This window comes from Phyllobates terribilis, unplaced genomic scaffold (genome assembly GCF_046119375.1).
Source record: "Phyllobates terribilis strain yellow unplaced genomic scaffold, ASM4611937v1 Scaffold_7__3_contigs__length_470593459, whole genome shotgun sequence".
In the NCBI taxonomy this organism is placed as follows: Eukaryota; Metazoa; Chordata; class Amphibia; order Anura; family Dendrobatidae; genus Phyllobates; species Phyllobates terribilis.
In genome coordinates, this window is record NW_027362767.1 from 380,266,165 (window position 1) to 380,283,506 (window position 17,342).

At 47.3% G+C, this 17,342-nt stretch overlaps 1 protein-coding gene across 2 annotated transcripts in view; it reads right to left on the reverse strand.

Moving 5' to 3' along the window:
* The window catches only part of LOC141154894 (leucine-rich repeat and fibronectin type III domain-containing protein 1-like protein), a 755,880-nt gene that overhangs the window by 434,297 nt on the left and 304,241 nt on the right, over positions 1 to 17,342 (reverse strand). Inside the window, exon 2 of one of the 2 annotated variants that reach the window (XM_073641428.1) lies at positions 1,133 to 1,285. The exons of the other annotated variant lie outside the window; for it this stretch is intronic. The gene's annotated coding sequence lies outside the window, so the exon portion shown is untranslated. The remainder of the gene's footprint in view (positions 1 to 1,132; positions 1,286 to 17,342) is intronic. 2 annotated transcript variants of the gene reach the window in all.

Here is a 17,342-nt window from a genome sequence, read left to right on the forward strand (position 1 = left end):
CAACCCTGTATTAGAATGGCCATGAGATGGGCTATAGAGTGGTAGAGCTTACAAGCCCAAGTGTATTCCGTCTCCGCCCACCCAGATGGACCAACAGTTGCGGCTTGTACTGAGCGTGATGTCAGCAGCAGGGAGGAGGGACATGGAGGAGCTGGCAATCAGGATAGGTGGGTGGGACTAGAGTTAAAACTTTCAGAAAGGATTATACAGCCATTCTGACATTGATTATCAAGGTAAGTACGCCAGCCTCATCAGGTTTAAAGGAGCTACTTACTAAGCATAGATTGAGGTTAAATAAAAAAAAAAAGGATTACACAGCCATGCAAACATGGATTTTCAAAGCAAGAACACCATCCTCTTCAGGTCTAAAGGATCTTTTTACTAAATGTATGCAGTTTGTATTGTGAAATCTGGGGACTGATGCACATGAAAGGCATGGAAGGGGTAGAGATTGTAAAAAAATTGCTTGGTTTGGTGATTTTTGGAGACTCCTGGCAAGGGAAATGTTGGGTCTCCATGAATCGGTTCATAGAAAAGGAACTCTTGGGGCTATGGTGCTCCCGAGCCTGTGGGGTCACAGTAATTGTGGTTTATTGGGTCATGTTTTGGAAATCACCAAAGGTTTTGTAGCTTCTAGGACCTTCCCAAGTTTACTATATTGTTCAAATTGTTAAAGTTGTGATGTATTTGTTTTAAAAAAAGTCTGTTGTGGCCAAATCATCCAACCTAAAGTGTCAGAGTTTTATTGGATGGATGGTGTTGGTGGGGAAGAATGGAAAAGGAGGGTAAGGGATGGTTAATGGATGGGTCTAAGCTTGGGTCGGACCACCAAATCTACAATATTAGGGTCATGCTATTTTCTATTATACCTAAGATTCTCTAAACATGGCACAGATGCAGCTGGCTTCCTCCAAATCACTAGACTTTAACCTTTTACAATATCTTTTGCATTGCAGATAAAGCAGATAAAACATGGTTTATGCATCACACGATCAGTATACATAAATTCTGCCCAGGGATGAGTGGATGAGAGACCTGGTCACCGACACACCTGAGATCCAGCAGGGCTGACCTGTTCCAGCCTTCCAGACCGAATAAAGAAAAAAAAGAAAGAATGTTATTTTCTAATGACCTTTAAGAAGCTTTGGGAAGGTCACCGCTCCCTCACTGGCTCCTGAAGTCTTTTCATTAGTTTTTCATTTGCTTGTGGACTTCAGCCAATAATGGATTCTCTCGGTCACACTCGCGATGCAGCTTTCTACACTGCCGAGCACAGACTCCCATCCTGGAAAGGAGAAAAAGGCAACTTTTAATTGCTTATTTACTGTAACTCTTTATGTTACAGTATAAACTTCCTCCATGATTACCTCTCGGGAGGTAATATTCCATCCCTCCCACTCCCAAAACTGTACTTTTTTTTTTTTTTTTTTTTAACAATTATAGCGTTATATTCAAGTTTCTTTCTGTAAAAGCCAAGAATTCACAGTGATTGATTTTATTAAAAAAAGCTATGGCAGCAACACAATTTTCCGGAGACACAAGAATTTCCATGTTTTTTTTTTTACATTTTTGGAGTCACTTGAGCTTCTTATGCAAACAAAAGGCTAGAAATTGGGTGAAAAATTGTTATAACATTGTTGGTGTTTTATTGTGCTCATTTGCCAACACATTCTCCCAACTGGCGAAATTGGTGGCTTCCCCTTATCCTTAACACTAGGGTCAACAATCAAGAATCTGTACAAAGAAACCAATTTATTAGTCCAAAAAGTGGTTTCTTTTTAAACGATCACCAACATAAACCAGCAGGAATGCTACTTCAAGTCCACTCTACAACCCTAGACCACCAGGGGCGTTATGATTAACACTCTAATCATTCAGACCACCAAGGATGTTAGCATGAACTCATTCACCATTCTAGATCATCAGGGATGTTGCTATTAAGTGCTACATGACCCTAGACCACCAGGGATATTACATTAATCATTTTACTATCTAGAACACCTGACATATTATCATGAAAGGCTTCATTATCCTAGACCACCAGGGATTTTACCCTTAAAGGGATTGTCAGAGAATTTAATATTGATGGCCTATCCTTAGGATCGATCACCAATGTCCATTTGATGGGGGGTTCGACACCTGGTGTCCCCAACAATCAGCTGTTCCCATTGTCGGCTGTGGCCAGAACTGCTCAGTTATGGACCGTTGATGGCATAGTGGCCGTGGCAGGGTACTGCACATCCACTCCCTAGTGATTTGAATAGGTGGAGGATGTGCAGTACCCAGCCGCGGTCACTGTATAGTTGACAGAACTGTGCAGCTCCGCAGGTGAGCAGTTCTGGCCACCGCCGACACTGGGAACAGCTGATTGTTTTGAAACTACAACACAACTCATCCCCATACAACACAACAGGACCCCACCAATCAGTATTTTATCAGAAGGAGATTATCATGGCCTGGCTAGGTGCCACATGCAGGCGAGTCCAGCTAATCTGTGTAACCCCGTCCCCAACCACTAATTGGCAGCTTGCTGACAATATAAAGTGAGCACAGGAAGCAGCCAATCAGTGGTGTGGGCGGGGCTACACACAGCTCAGCATTCTGAGCACTGCTACAACTGCAACAGACAAAGCTGTGATTCTATGAAAACTGCACCAAGCAGCCCAGTAAGTGATCCATTGCTGGAATCAGGCTCTCAGCCTCTACATTATGCTGCTCTCAGATAACATAGCATCCTGCTTATGGATTTCCTTTAAAAGAAAAAATCTTATAATTTTCACACTTGCTACCAAGCCTAATACAAGACTGACACTTCTTGTTCTGTACGTAAGACTTTTTTGCAATCTCATTATAATGACAGCCAGGATTACTATACCCAATAACTCACTGGATCCAACATTTACAATAGGAGATATCACAGATCACCTGCTTCTCCTTTCTGCACAATGACCTTTACCAGATCTGAGAATACTCAGAGAAAAACTTTTTTTTTTTTTTTTTTACAAGCAAACAGGATGAAAATCAGTATTTTGCTGCTTGTGTCTATGTACCTGCCGAAAAGAACAGGAAGTAGGAGTCTAGTATTAAGCCTTGTCGCCAGTGTGAAAATGGCAAGATTTCAGATTTTTCCTTTTAATATAGTATGAAGAACTGAAGAAGGAAAAATATCAATTTTAAAAAAAAAACTTTTCTGGAACAATTCTCATTTTCTGATGGCACAGTCACTTTAACACATACATTACATGTCTGTACATGTGTATGAGGGGGTCAGGAAAAATAGTTTCCTGCTTAAAGGGAAGTTGTCACCAGGATTTTGCTACCCCATCTGAGAGCAGCATGATGTTGGGGCAGAGACCCCGATTCCAGTGAGATGCCACTTACTTTGCTGGGTGCTGCAGTTTTGATTAAAAACTATTTCTCTGCTGTAGATCTTGTAGAGCTCTAAGGCTATGGCCCCACTATCAGTATTTGGTCAGTATTCGGTCAGTATTTTTTCTCAGGAGTGGGAGCCAAAACCAGTACTGGGTGATAAATGCAGAATTGGTGACTTGTTTCTATTATACCTTTTCTCTGATTGTTTCTCACCTGGTTTTGGCTCCCACTCCTGAGAAAAAATACTGACTGAATACTGACCAAATACTGATAGTGGGGCCGTGGCCTAATGCTGAGCTCTGTATAACCCCGCCCACTCCACTGATTGGCAGCTTTCTGTGTACACTGGGCATAGGCAGAAAGCTGCCAATCAGTGGTAGGGGCATTGTATCAGTTTTCTAGTCCTCTAGTGATAATCTCCTGCTGATAAAACTATGATGTTAACAAAACTAGACTAACCAGCCTAGTAAGTGACATATCACTGGAATCAGGGTCTCTGTCTCTACATTGTGCTGCTCTCAGATTAGGTAGCAAAAACCTGGTGACAAATTCTCTTTAATGAGCATTTGGCTGACAAATACAGAAGGTGTATGGCCACCAGGGTTATCATTAAACCTTAAAGCATCCTAGACTTCCAGAAATTTGCCAAGTAATCCCTAAGGCACACGATAAGACAAGACAAAAGTGAGATGTTTATTGATTATATAAATATTAATACAAAAACTAATTAGCAGATCTACTTATGGGGGAAATATATAACCTACATTGGTGCAAATATGGTAGTATTATTCGCAAAAAAAAACCCTCTTATTTAGAAAATCACACTTTTTTTTAGAGTGCCCTCAAGTTTTCGGATCATGAACAGAAATCCAAAGTGACAGTGAAGACTGGCACAAAAGCAGAGTGGTGGGAGTGAATGAATATACCGTTCAAGGGGTTTAGAAAGTTGTGCACGGTCCTGGCACACCAATCGTTCCGAATTTCCTTCAGCTCCTTTTGTTTGCTTCAAAGCAAACGACGTACATGACGCGTTCCTGTGAGCACAATGGGAAAACATAAACCTGTGTCTGACTACGGCGGCACAATTAAGACACAATCATATTTGAAGTAGCGGTCCTCTCACTGACTCCAGTGCAGTTTTGTGCTGAGGCCGACAGGTCACTTTAATTAAAATCTATGTACAAAGAAGCAGCAACGTGGTTCAAAGTCCCCAAGATGAAATGCGAAGAGGAAGCGATTGTATTGATCTGACCCGCGTCCTCCACACGTGTAATGTAGTGGCGGACGACTCAAGGAGCTCGGCAGTAAATGACGACTGTAATGAGCTACGTAGGTAGTCTTCTTCATCTTTAATGTTTTTGGAAATCTCCTTTGAATTTTACTCCCCTTTAAGAGCCTGTTAAGTGCGCCGTGCTGTTGACATTCATAGCCACATTAGATGAATCAATAGACGCCAGGTAAAAACAACAATCGCTGGGTCAATAAATTCAGCACAAAACGTGTTCAGTCAATGAGACTCCGAGACTCTTAAGGTCAATGCCGAATTTATACCGGACAAAGTATCCATCCAGTCTAACATCCACTGATCAGCCAGAATATTGACACTACCTGCCTGATACTGTGTAAGTCTCCCTTATGACACCAAAACATCTCTGACCTCAAGAAGGCCTCCAGTGACACCAAGAGGGGTGGGGAACCTTTTTTTCTGCCAGGGACCATTTAGATATTTATTCCATCATTTGGGGCCGCACAAATTTATCAATGTGAAATTTACCCGGCTATATTTGGTCAAACAATTAATCAATTCATCTCTAATGTGATGGCTGGAGCGGCTTTTCTTTGGTGCGGCTGTGATGTTAGGTGGTAATGAGGCTGGGGCATCTATACATCACAGGAGGGGCAGGGGACATATACATCACAGGAAGGGCTAAGGCATCTATCCATCACAGGAGGGGCAGGGGCATAAACATCATAGGAGAGGCTGGGGGCATATACATCACAGGAGGGGCAGGGGCATATACATGACAGGATAGGCTGAGGCATCTATACATCACAGGAGGGGCTGGGGGCATATACATCACAGGAGGGGCTAGGGGCATATGCATCACAAGAGCGGCTGATGTGACGCCCCGAGGCTGCACTCCTGGGTGTTGCACAGATGGGATTCTCCCCAGTGGCCTCAATACATGCAGACACCTTCACCCAAGTCCACCAGATGGAGCCCTGTCAGGTATATATATACTGGGGGGTGGAATTCAGGAAGTCAGTCAGTGGGAAGCAGAGAGTGTAACACGATGCCGCAGCACCAGACAAGCTGAAGTCTGTGTGTGTGGCTGAAAGCCAGGCTAGGCCCAAGCTGTGGGCTAGTCTGGCCAGTGAGAGCCTAGAGTGGGCTAGAAGGCAAGGAGAAGAGAAGAGCCATGAGGGACAGAGGAACCATAGAGAGTTCGTCCCCTGATGCAAGCCGGGTACCGGGCCCGAGCCTATTGGGATCTCTATGCCCAGTAGGGAATCCGGCATACTGAGGAGGATTTCATATCCCTCAGTCCACCCGTGAATATCGCATATTTAGAGGACTAGGTACCACAAAGGCCCCAGCGTCCAGGGATCGTGGTAACCAGTGGGAAAGCCCTCGCAGCCAAGCAAGACGGGTGAGAGAAACATCAAGGGAGCTAGACCCTGTTCCAGGCAGGTCAGAAGCTCCAGGGAGAGAGACAGGAAGATACAGAAAGGAGGCCTTACACCCGCTCACTGGGGAGCAAGACCAGAAGTGCACACCACCTACAAGTGCACCGGACCGTACCTGACTACCATATGCAGTAAGGGTACTGAAACTAGCCCTGGTGTGTGTGTCTGTTCTTCCTTTGACTCGGCTGGGTCCCATCTCCCCTGCATCCCTTCACACCATCCCCACGCTGCCCTGGAGCTAGCTCTACCTGTGGAGAGCCACGCCATCCCTGCTGCCGTAACACCAGCTCCAGAGGACTGCTCCACAGCGGCGGCTCCCCTTAGCCGCATTCCACAGGTGGCGTCACAAACACTTTAAATCCCTTATAAATATTCCCCCTTTTTACCGACCGCCCTGGGTCACGGACCGGGCCGGCTACCGTGATATCCCCCAGCAACCAGGCCTGGCTGCCGAGTACCCCACGGCCCAGGAGGCGCGTCACTGAGGGGGCATATACATCACAGGATAGGCTGAGGCATCTATACATCACAGGAGGGGCTGGGGGCATACATATCACAGGAGGGGCTAGGGGCATAAACATTATAGGAGAGGCTGGGGGCATATACATCACAGGAGGGGCTGGGGGCATATACATCACAAGAGGGGCTGAAGCATCTATACATCACAGGAGGGGCTGGGGCATACAAATCACAGGAGGGGCTAGGGACATATACATGACAGGAGAGGCTGGGGCATCTATACATCACAGGGGAGCATATATATCACAGGAAGGGCTGGGGTATCTATCCATCACAGGAGGGGCAGGGGCCTATACATCACAGGAGGAGCTAGGGGCATACACATCACAGGAGGGGCTGGGGGCATATACATCACAAGAGGGGCTAGGGGCATCTTAACATCACAGGAGGGGCTAGGGGCATGAACTTTACAGGGGGGGCTGGGGGCGTCTACATCACAGGAGGGGCAGGAGGCATATACATCACAGGAAGGGTTGGGACATCTATCCATCACTGGAGGGGCAGAGGCATATACATCACAGGATAGGCTGAGGCATCTATACATCACAGGAGGGGCTGGGGGCATCTATACATCACAGGAGGGGCAGGGGCATATACATCATAGGAAGGGTTGGGGCATTTATCCATCACAGGAAGGGCAGGGGCATATACATCACAGGATAGGCTGAGGCATCTATACATCACAGGAGGGGCTGGGGACATATACATCACAGGAGGGACAGGGGCATATACATCACAGTAGGGGCGGAGGCATCTATACAACACAGGAGGGGCTAGAGGCATAAACATTATAGGAGAGGCGGGGGGCATATACATCACAGGAGGGGCTGGGGGCATATACATCACAGGAAGGGTTGGGGCATCTATCCATCACAGGAAGGGCAGGGGCATATACATCACAGGATAGGCTAAGGCATCTATACATCACAGGAGGGGCTGGGGACATATACATCACAGGAGGGGCTGGGGGCATGAACTTTACAGGAGGGGATGGGGGCATATACATCACAGGAGGGGCTAGGGGCATAAACATCACAGGAGAGGCTGGGGGCATATACATCACAGGAGGGGATAGGGGCATATACATCACAAGAGGGGCTAGGGGCATCTATACATCACAGGAGGGGCTAGAGGCATGAACATCACAGGAGAGGCTGGGGGCATATACATCACAGGAGGGGCTAGGGGCATAAACATCACAGGAGAGGCTGGGGGCATATACATCACAGGAGGGGCTGGGGGCATCTACATCACAGGAGGGGCTGGGGCACCTATACATCACAGGAGGGGCTGGGGGCATCTATACATCACAGGAGGGGCAGGGGGCATATACATCACAGGATAGGCTGAGGCATCTATACATCACAGGAGGGGCTGGGGGGTTCCAAACATCACAGGAGGGGCAGGGGCATATACATCACAGAAAGGGTTGGGGCATCTATTCATCACAGGAAGGGCAGGGGCATATACATCACAGGAGGGGCAGGGGCATATACATCACAGGAGGGGCTGAGGCATCTATACATCACAGGAGGGGCTAGGGGCATAAACATTATAGGAGAGGCGGGGGGGCATATACATCACAGGAGGGGCTGGGGGCATATACATCACAGGAGGGGCTGGTGGCATAAACTTTACAGGAGGGGCTGGGGGCATATACATCACAGGAGGCGCTGGGGGCATATGCATCACAGGAGGGACTGGGGACATCTATACATCACAGGAGGGGCTGGGGGCATATACATCACAAGAGGGGCTGAAGCATCTATATGTGGCACCCCAGAGGGTCTGGTTGCCACAGTGGTAGTAATACCATGTCTGGGAGCAAAACAGGGGTTTCCTGGTCAAGGACACACAACATGCAACACCTCCTGCTCCAGACCAGAAAGGGGAGGATCCTGCCCTTTATAACTGGGTCTGGAGGCGGGATTAGTCAGTTTAGTGTGGAGTTCAGTGTCAGGAGTCAAGCAGGACAAAGGAGCAAGGAGCTGAGGACTGGAGCTGGCAGAGCTCGTCCTAGCCAGAGCACACACCGAGAACCGGACACCGGAGTCCGAGGCTGTGGGACCCTTCAAGCCCAGCAGCAGAAACCGCACGGCAGGAGATTGTAGGTCTCCTGGCCAACAGAAGCCCGGAGGCTCAGCCACACGAAAGGACCAGTACCGCCACAGAGGAGCGAGGAATACACTGGATCCGAGTCGCCAGCCATACGGGTGAGCAGTACGTTACACTCAGGGATGTGGGCTACAACACGACTATAAGCGGGATAGCCAAAAAAGTACAGTCAGAACGGCAGGCCTACAACTCCACCTGGCCAGGGGAATTCTAGGATTGCTCCCAGACTGACCAAGCCCTCATCCCTAGCAAGTATTCCCGTCGGGCCTATATAATTGCCACCAGTAAAAACCCTGGGACTGCACTGCAACGACTCCGTGTTATTATTACTGATCCCGGCACTATCACCACCATCATCCATACACGCTGCCCTGAAGCTACACTCTTCCTGTGGGGAGTCACATCACCTTCCTGCACACACCATCAGCTTCAGTGGACTGCTCCGCAGCGGCGGTTCCCAATAACCGCATTCCACGGGTGGCGTAGTCGGACTATACAAACAGATTCACATAAACTACCCTGGTTTGACCGCCCTGGGTCACGGACCGGGTCACCGCCACGGTGGCTACAACCCCCAGCATCTACAAGGCCCAGCTCCGGGTATCCCCCCACGGCCCAGGGGGCACATCATATACATCACAGGAGGGGCTGGGGGCATACGCATCACAGGAGGGGCTAGGGACATATACATGACAGGAGAGGCTGGGGCATCATACATCACAGGGGGGCATATACATCACAGGAAGGGCTGGGTTATCTATCCATCACAGGAGGGACAGGGGTATATACATCACAGGATAGGCTGAGGCATCTATACATCACAGGAGGGGCTGGAGACATATACATCACAGGAGTGGCAGGGGCATATACATCACAGGAGGGGCTGAGGCATCTATACATCACAGGAGGGGCTAGGGGCATAAACATCATAGGAGAGGCTGGGGGCATATACATCACAGGAGGGGCAGGGGCATATACATCACAGGAGGGGCTGGGGGCATCTACATCACAGGAGGGGCTAGGGGCATCTATACATCACAGGAGGGGCTGGGGGCATCTACATCACAGGAGGGGCTGGGGCATCTATACATCACAGGAGGGGCTGGGGGCATCTATACATCACAGGAGGGGCTGGGGGCATCTATACATCACAGGAGGGGCAGGGGGGCATATACATCACAGGAAGGGTTGGGGCATCTATCCATCACAGGAGGGGCAGGGGCATATACATCACAGGAGGGGCTGAGGCATCTATACATCACAGGAGGGGCTGGGGACATATATATCACAGGAGGGGCAGGGGCATATACATCACAGGAGGGGCTGAGGCATCTATACATCACAGGAGGGGCTAAGGGCATAAACATTATAGGAGAGGCAGGGGGCATATACATCACAGGAGGGGCAGGGGCATATACATCACAGGAGGGGATGAGGCATCTATACATCACAGGAGGGGCTAGGGGCATAACATTATAGGAGAGGCTGGGGGCATATACATCATAGGAGGGGCTGGGGGCATATACATCACAGGAGGGGCTGGGGGCATGAACTTTACAGGAGGGGCTGGGGGCATATACATCACAGGAGGGGCTGGGGGCATATGCATCACATGAGGAGCTGGGGGCATCTATACATGACAGGAGGGGCTGGGGGTGATCTACATCACAGGAGGGGCTGGGGGCATATATACAATATGTAAGGAGGTGGACATGTTGCCCACTTTCCCCCTTGAAGGCACATGGGTTGTTGTAATGTGTAATGCACATTGTGACATGCGTTATTAGTGGCGATGTTGTACTTTTCCCAACAGTAGGGAGAGTTAGGGTTAACCCCTTTACAGCCTGGGGCGTAATAGTACGCACCAGGCTGTCACCCCCTGTTCAGCGCGGGCTCCGGCGCTGAGCCTACACTGAACCGGGCACATGTCAGCTGATTTATACAGCTGACATGTGCCCGCAACAGCCGCGGGTGGAATCGCGATCCACCCGCGGCTGTTAACATGTTAAATGCCGCTGTCAATCTCTGACAGCGGCATTTAACAGCACTGCGCCAGAAGTGCATAACTTACCCCGCCCATCGGTGACCCCGTCACGTGATCGCGGGTAACTGATGAGCGTGCATGACAACCCTGGGTCTGCAGCAGACCCCAGTGGTTGTCATGTACTGATCGCTATGAGCACCACCTAGTGGTCGGCACTCATAGCACAGGAGCATTTCTGCTACATAGAGGTGATCTCCTCATCACCTCTATGTAGCAAAGGCGATCGGACAGCTGCTGCTTCTAGTCTCTTATGGAGACAATAGAAGCAAGCAAAAAGTTCATTCATAATAAAATAATAAAAAAAAAACCCACATACACATATTTGGTATCGCCGCGTTCAGAATTGCCCGATCTATCATTATAAAAAAAGAATAAATCTCATCGGTAAACAGCATAACGAGAAAAAAATTCTAAACGCCAGAATTATGTTTTTGGTCGCCGCAACATTGCAATAAAATGCAATAATGGGCGATCAAAACATCGGATCTAACACAAAATGGTATCAATTAAAACTTCAGCTCAGCGCGCAAAAAATAAGCCCTCACCCAGCTCCAGATCCCGAAAAATTAAGACGCTATGGATCTTGCAAAATGGCGTCATTTTTTTTCTTTAGCAAACTTTGGATTTTTTTTCACCACTTACGGTAAATAAAAAAGAACCTCTACATGTTTGGTATCTACGAACTTGTAATGACCTGAAGAATAAGAATGGCAGGTCAGTTTTAGCATTTAGTGAACATGGTAAAAAAAATTTAAAAAGCACATCTGTGGTATTGCACTTTTTTTGCAATTTCACCGCACTTGGAATTTTTTTCCCGTTTTCCAGTACACGATATGGTAAAACCAGTGGTGTCATTGAAAAGTACAACTCGCACGGCCATATTGACCAAAAAATAAAAACGCTATGGCTCTAGGAACAAGGGGAGCAAAAAACGAAAATGCAAAAACGGAAAATCTCAGGGTCCTTAAGGGGTTAATGATTGGGACTAGTCCAAAATTGGAGGGACTAAAGTGAAGGGACATAGACATTTTCCTGTGAGGAAGTTAAAAAGGACCCAGCCTGCAGCAGAAGCAGACCTATGGTCGCAGAATCGTATGACGTGGGTGTCCCTGTAGTGAGTGGAGACCTAGGGAATGGATAGTGAGATCCAGGAAAGAGGCAAGAGAAAGTGACAGAAGGTGTGAGTGGTTCTCCAAGACGGAGCCTGGGGCATGAAACCTAGCAATGCAATACTGAGCTTGCAAGTCCAGGATGTCACAAGATGGATCAGGGCAGGGAGCGTGAGATGAAGAGAGTGCCCCGGGCGGTAGTTCCAAGGTGTCCATCAGTAGAGAAGCTGAGAAACGCCATAGTGGCCAAGTAGTTCTCCTAAGGGGAAAAGGATGTGGAACCACGGGTTGAAGTACAGGACTCTCACTTACTGACTGTAGTACCAATGTCGGGGAAGTGGGAACTTCCTGAAGTGCCATGCTGGGTGGTGGTGAAGACAGAGGACTAGGTAAGGAAGGATAGAGAAAAGGTGTATGAAGATGTTCCATGTATTAAGAGAAGTGTTCATGAAGTTATGCACCCTCTATCTGTTGTACATAATTCCCACCAAGTTATTGTTCAGTAAACAACAGTTCCTTGTTAAGTGTTGGTCTCCCTCATTGAACTTTTTAACATCTGGTAGTGGCCAGCCGAAGTCACCTGCAACATGCGGCCTGAAAGGGCATAGCGTCCCAGTAGACGCTGTGCTGATCCGAGCACAAACCAGAGGTTCCCCACTCCTGCTGTAAAGGATTAGCTGCTAGCATCAGAAAATAACTTATTGTTTAAATCAGCTTTTTGTGTTACTTTTTTTTTTAATTTTTGGCAATTCTTTTATACTTAGCACAGTGGTGGTCAGCACCTGGGCCATCACAGATCAGTGGTTCCCAGTGGAGCACAGTTTGTACGGCAGAGTCATTTTTCATCTCCAGAGTTACTGGGTAAGTCTCTCTCTCCTGTAGAGTGTAAGTGACGAGCTCCCTGGTCCGTGGAGTACTCGGTAGCCGGGCCGGTCGATGCTGGGGGATGTCACAGTGGCGGTGACCCGGTCCGTGACCCAGGGCGGTCAATAAAAGGGGAATAAAGAAAAGGGAATATAGTTTTTATATAATATGTTCATGACGCCACCTGTGGTATGTGGCTATATGGAGCCGCCGCTGCGGTGCAGATCCTCTGGAGCTGATGATGACGCAGCAGAGTTGGTTCAGTTCTCCACAGGCAGAGCTTAGCTCCAGGGCAGTAAGTGATGATTAATGAGGTAGATGTTGCTATGCAGTGTAGTGCAGGTGATGGCGCAGATAATAATGCTAGGACACAGTGGGGTGCATTCTTCAAGGTTTACTCACAGTTGTTGAACTCCAGGTTACCAGGACCAGGGTAACCTCCCACGCCGTCCTGTGTTTACCAAGGCAGGGGTTCTGCAAACTCCCAGGTGTTTCAGGAGTACATAACGGGACCCCATTCTGTGTGCCTTCCTCGGTCGCCTTCCTGCGCTGGCTCTCACCCTCCTGCCCTGCGCTTCGCAACCAGTGTCCCAAGCCGGTAACCTAGGATTTTGGTGGTCAACCTGCAATCCCCTGAATCCTATGTGGCTATCTTTTTAGCGATGTAGTTGCGGTTGTGAGCAACTGCACCCTGAAAGTACAGAAGCCTCCAGTTTCTAGCTGAGCCTTGTAGTTCTCCACTATTTAAGGGCCGGTCCCCTTTGCGGCCTGATCCCTCCACACTCTGGTAGATTCGGCCGCACGGGTGGCTTCCGCACTCGCCGTGCCCCTGGGATCCCCTCTGTTCTGGAGCCTTCCTCTGCTCCCTTCCTCTTCCAGCCAGTCCTCCTGGACCTCTCAATCTAGGCCCGGGCCTCTCAATCTAGGCCCGCTCCTCTGAGCAGAGCTCCTTCAGAGCTCCTTCTCCCACTCCTTTTCCTCAGACTGTCTTATCTGACTGGACTCCCTCTCCCAAGATGGTTCCCCTTTTTATACTCCTACTGAAGTGCTCCCCTGTACTTCTTCCTCCACCTACACCTACTACATGGTTCCACCCTCCATCTAGGGACCAGGTACTGTGCTCTCCCTTAGGAGCAATCTCGCCCTTCCCTACTGAAGTGGAGTGTAATGGATGCAAGTGTGTGGGTCCCGGGTTGTACTCCATCCTTACCTGAGAGTGGGATACCACACCTCTGGGTGAGATGCAGTACCTCTGTGGCGACTGAACCCGCAGGGGAGCCACATAAGCTCTTATGGTAAGTGGGGTTTTCTCTCACCCTCCTATATAGTGTAAGCTCTTATGATCAGTGGCATTCTCTTTCTCTCTTCTGTAGAGTGTAAGCTCTTATGGTCAGCAGGGTCCTCTGTCTCCTGTAGAGTGTAAGCTCTTATGGTCAGCGGGGTCCTCTCTCTTCTGTAGAGTGTAAGCTCTTATGGTCAGCGGGGTCCTCTCTCTTCTGTAGAGTGTAAGCTCTTATGGTCAGCGGGGTCCTCTCTCTTCTGTAGAGTGTAAGCTCTTATGGTCAGCGGGGTCCTCTCTCTTCTGTAGAGTGTAAGCTCTTATGATCAGCGGAGTATTCTCTCTTCAGTAGAGTGTAAGCTCTTATAGTCAGCAGTGTCCTCTCTCTCTCTCCTGTAGAGTGTAAAGCTCTTATGATCATTGAGGTTTTCTCTCTCTCCTGTAGAGTGTAAGCTCTTATGGTCAGCAGTGTCCTCTCTTTCTCTCCTGTAGAGTGTAAGCTCTTATGATCAGCAAGGTTTTCTCTCTCTCTCCTGTAAAGTGTAAGCTGTTATGATCAGCAAGGTTTTCTCTCTCTCCTGTAGAGTGTAAGCTCTTACGGTCAGTGGGGTTTTCTCTCTCGCTCTCCTGTAGAGTGTAAGTTCTTATAGTCAGCAGGGTCTTCTCTCTGCTGTAGAGTGTAAGCTCTTATGATCAGCGGGATCCTCTCTCTCCCCGGTAGAGTTTATGCTCTTATGATCAGCGGGATCCTCTCTCTCTTATAGAGTGTAAGTTCTTATGGTCAGTGGGGTCTTCTTTCTCTCTCTCTCCTATAGAGTGTAAGTTCTTATGATCAGCGGGGTCCTCTCTCTCTCTCCTATAGAGTGTAAGTTCTTATGATCAGCGGGGTCCTCTCTCTCTCTCCTATAGAGTGCAAGCTGTTATGGTCAGCGGGGTCCTCTCTCTCTACTGTAGAGTGTAAGGTCTTGTAGTCAGTGGGGTTCTCCCTTTCTTCCCTCCCCCCACGTGTATTTCCCAAGCAATTACCAGCTTTCAAGTATTGAGATTCACAGGAATTTATTAACTGAGAATCAGATTTTTGAGGAAAATACAACAAATTCGAATTTCAAAAGTCCCACTCATCTGTAAGAGAGACCCAGTCCATAGATTCACTTTCCTGGCTCCACTCTGCAGTAGATGGAGGATGGACTTGTGCACATAAACCACAGCGATGATTGCAGTCTCCTACCTCATACACAGCGCCAGTCTAGATCTCATTAGGCTCACACGTAGCAGCAGAGTAATCTAAGTGGTCTTTACTGACATCAGTTGGGGTCACCTCAGCTGCTTTCCAGCAAAATGAAATGCATCAAAGCAGCCTGGTTACAAGGAAACTTAATTTGTGCACATAATGGCTAGTTGTCAGGTCTGAACGTAACTGGAGGCATGCAAATGTTACATTTCTTGTATTTCAGAATGTAAATTTGGGTGTCTGAATTTATAAGATTGTAGGTCAGGCTGGAAATACACGTGTAGGAAATACTAAATCACCCGTTATTAAGACCAACGGCACGGGAAGACAGTGCGACATCTGTGAAGGTCAACAAGTGTGACATACATTATTCATCCATCAATCCATCTAATTTTATATCTATGTCTAAAACCGCAACTATCTTTCCATTTATTATCCGTCCATCATCAATATTTACATTTAATATTTATCAATTAACTATAATATCTTATTATCTATCAATATGTACATCCTTCCATTTAATATCTATTTATCTAACATCTAATATCTATCTATTAAATATCTAACATCTTTCCATCTAACATCCATATAATATCTATCGATCTATCTAATACTGTAATAGAGGCACTGTTCTTGGTCACTGGGCAGTTCTAGAGATGGCATTGGCTACCACAAGCAGGCTTGGTGCTAGTTACTCCATTTTCCAGATTAAAGGGGTTGCCTTGGCCTTCACCCTTTAACTCCTATAAAGGGATCAGGACTTTACAGGGACCCCTAGGCTGGAACCATGGTGTTAGCTGCTGTTCGGTGGTGCGAGCTGGCAGGGAGTATAGTCCTGAAGCTGGTGCAATACCAGGAGGTCAGTGCAGGGACAAAACCGTAAGTCACAAAAGTCAAGGTCAAAAATCAGGAATGTCCACTGGGAAGCTAAGCAGTATACAAAGAGTTCACATGAGCAAGTCAAATTATAACTGGCAGTAGATAGCAAACCTTTAAGAGCTTAAATAATCTGCAGCCACATCTAGGCCAAACAGGAGGAAGGAAAAACTGACAAATTTTAACTTCTGATCTATCAGCACAGACAGAAATACAAGTGCCAGAGGACAAAGAACTAGAGTTATTGCCTCACGCTGTCTGAAACAAGAGTGTGGTGCCACCTGGTGACAAAAGAAGATCCAGGAAGAGCAGGCACCGATACAGATGTCATAAATATCATTATATTTATCAGCTATCAATATATGCATCCATCTAATACCTGTATTTATTATCTATCTAATTTCTATTTAGACAAATAATATCTACCCATTTAGCCATTCAATATCTATTTTTCTCTCTACAGTCATGACAAAAACTAAATACACTCTGAATTCTATGGTTTTACCTATAAATAAGTAATGACATGGTGTAATCTGTCATGTGCTGTCATGTGTAGCAAAATCAGGGCCACAATGCAGAAACATTACATAAAAAAATTGAGTGCACCATACTTCCATAAGAATTAAGTGGCTAAGTAGTAGCCAGGTGCAGATAGTAAAATGCTCTTCATTAATTGTTTAATCAGCAAGTTTGACCACCACTATAAAAGCAGAAGTTTGGGCAGATTGCTGGTCTGGAGCATTCAGGCGTGTTAACACAATGCCAGGGAAGAATTAAATCCGCAATTATCCTAGAAAAGCAATCGTTGCTGTCCATCAATAAGGGAAGGGTTATAAGGCCATTTCCAAATAATTTGGAGTTCATCATTCTAATGGGAAAATATTATTTTCAAGTGGCCCCACATAGTCCTCCATACAGAATAATGGCCCCACATAGTTCTCCATACAGAATAACGGGCCCCACATAGTCCTCCATACAGTATAATGGGCCCCAGATAGTCGTCCATACAGAATAATGGGCCCCACATAGTCCTCCATACAGAACAATGGGCCCCACATAGTCCTCCATACAGAATAATGGGCCCCACATAGTCCTCTATACAGAATAATGGGTCCCATATAGTCCTCCATACAGAATATTGGGCCTCACATAGTTCTCCCTATAGTATAATGGGTCCCACATAGTCCTCCATACAGTATAATGGGCTCCACATAGTCCTCCATACAGTATAATGGGCTGCACATA